Genomic DNA, 2,500 nt, shown 5'->3' on the forward strand with positions numbered 1-2,500 from the left:
TAGATAAACTGCAAGAGAAGTAATGAACAATTAAAACAAAATATTTTATGAACTGTAAAATCATTGAATTAAGTCTTTCATATATAAACTATGAAAAAATAAGAAAAAAACAAGAGGAAGAGAAATAAGATAGAAAAACGCCTGAGTGTACCCTCAAGCAAGAGAACTCTAACTCAAGAGAGTGGAAGGCCATGGTACAGAGGCTATGGCACTTCCCAGGACTATATCCATACTTGATATAGATATGTATATAATAGTCCTATATACAAATATAATATAGTTAGACAATATTATTTATATGTATCTAATAATTCATAAAAAATAGACACTTTTTAAGTAGTTAATAGATCTAGAAATTTAAAAGAAACAGATTTCAAAAGCATATCTAGATCACGAATACGTCTATTGATCTTTGTCTTATGCAACGGGAACGATCAATCTCCGGTTGAGGGATTTAGTGATTATCTGGCGACTTCGGTGTTTTGTTTGATTAGATTTGAAATTACTTTGTTTGGATGACTGATTATTTGTTTGCCTTGTAAATCGTAAACATACACAAAAGTTTATATATATATATATATATATATATATATATATATATACATATATATATATATATACATATTTATATATATATATATATATATATATATATGTATATATATAAATATATAGACATACATACTGTATATATATACTATATATTGTATATGTATCTATATTTATATATAGACATACATATATATATATATATATATATATATATATATATATATATATACATACATATATATATGGATATATATATATATATGTATATATGTATATTTACATATATATATACATATATATATATATATATATATATATATATATATATATATAGTATATATAGTACATATACGTATATTGATGTACAATAATTGTGTTCCAGAATTAATTACTGTCATCAATTGTATTAATCTAAATTTATAAAATAAATGGTTAAAGATATTTGATACACAAAACTATCAATAAACAACAAATGCTATTATATTGTTTGAATTGATAAATGAGTAGATTAGAGAGAGAGAGAGAGAGAGAGAGAGAGAGAGAGAGAGAGAGAGAGAGAGAGAATCATGCGTGCAATCAATACAACTGCTGTATGTGCAACAGAATAGCCACAGTGATAGTATCTCTTCTTTAGTAGTGAATAAGTAAATATGAGCTTTCGGACACTTAATATGAAGACCTAATTTCCTTTCAAGATGTCCCAAAGTGAAATTTCAACGCACGGGATATTACACTGCGGCAGAGATTCGTCTGATATGTGGTGGAAATGTTGGAAACCTTTTTGTAAACAAAATATCTTTGCTGACACATTTAATCCACAGTGTTTTTTTTCTATCCTTATATACAAACAGATGGTCAAACACATAAATATGTAGTCTATGCCAAGGCATATTTATCCCACATGTCTTCAAACTACTTGTTTAGTTTTAAGAAAATGTCGAAATAGATACTTTTTCTGGTGTGTCCGGATAAGATTAATTGCCTAGTTTAACCATATCAAGTATTAGACGGAGGTGGGAAAACGAGGGAATAATCGGAAATTAAGAGCTGATTCACCACGAATACCAGCTTTGTTGTGGGTAAGATCTAGCCCTAAGTAAGCTTGCCACTACGCGCGCACCGTTCGTAACGCCAGCTCGCGACTACACCTGAGATACTAGCTCACGTTACCTGGTTGCCGAAGCTCATTTGATTCCCGTTTTCTATTTGGATAGGGGAGACTTTGATATATGTGCCACGATTCTTTACTGGTATGAGATTTTAGGGAGGACTCTTGGAAAATTCTTTTAGGACCTGGTAAAGTAACTTTATCTTGACGAGTTGTTATTGTTGTTGTTGTTATTATATTACCTTATCATATCACCTCAAAGTGTATTTATTTACACATAGTGATTATGATATCGCCATATATCAAATTACTGTGACAGTAATTTGGGAGATGAATTACAATGGAATTAAAAATGTTGTTCAGGCACACAAACGCCAAAAATAAAGGACATTAGTTTTGAACTCTCAACTCACAATGCACATACTGTTAAACACGTACACACACACACACACACACACATACACACACCTATTCTTTGTATTTTCTTCTTATCATTTAACCTATAAAGCGTACTCCGTGCCAATCTTAAACCAGTTTATCCTTATTAACAAACATGGACATATACAACACTAAACCTTGAGATATTCCACCTTTCAGAATATGCACCAATGTGATTCAGGTACGAGAGAGAGAGAGAGAGAGAGAGAGAGAGAGAGAGAGAGAGAGAGAGAGAGAGAGAGAGAGAATGTAGCGATGCTCATTTGTCCAAATGGGACTAGATTAATGATCCCAGGGCCACTTTATTCCTCAGGGATGGCGAGATGGTATTCAGGATGTGAAAGCTTGTCCATTGTTTGTGGGAATGAATGGGAGACTTAACATACGTTTTAGGAGTACATA

The 2,500-nt window shown here is 31.2% G+C and overlaps 1 protein-coding gene across 1 annotated transcript in view; it reads right to left on the reverse strand.

The window, feature by feature from the left end:
* Window positions 1-1,685, reverse strand: part of LOC137629043 (uncharacterized protein C12orf56-like) — a 68,435-nt gene extending 66,750 nt beyond the window's left edge. Inside the window, exon 1 of the mRNA XM_068360310.1 lies at window positions 1,618-1,685. The gene's annotated coding sequence lies outside the window, so the exon portion shown is untranslated. The remainder of the gene's footprint in view (window positions 1-1,617) is intronic.
* Window positions 1,686-2,500: the final 815 nt, after the last annotated feature.

The sequence above is a fragment of the Palaemon carinicauda genome, chromosome 37 (assembly GCF_036898095.1).
Source record: "Palaemon carinicauda isolate YSFRI2023 chromosome 37, ASM3689809v2, whole genome shotgun sequence".
Lineage (NCBI taxonomy): Eukaryota > Metazoa > Arthropoda > Malacostraca > Decapoda > Palaemonidae > Palaemon > Palaemon carinicauda.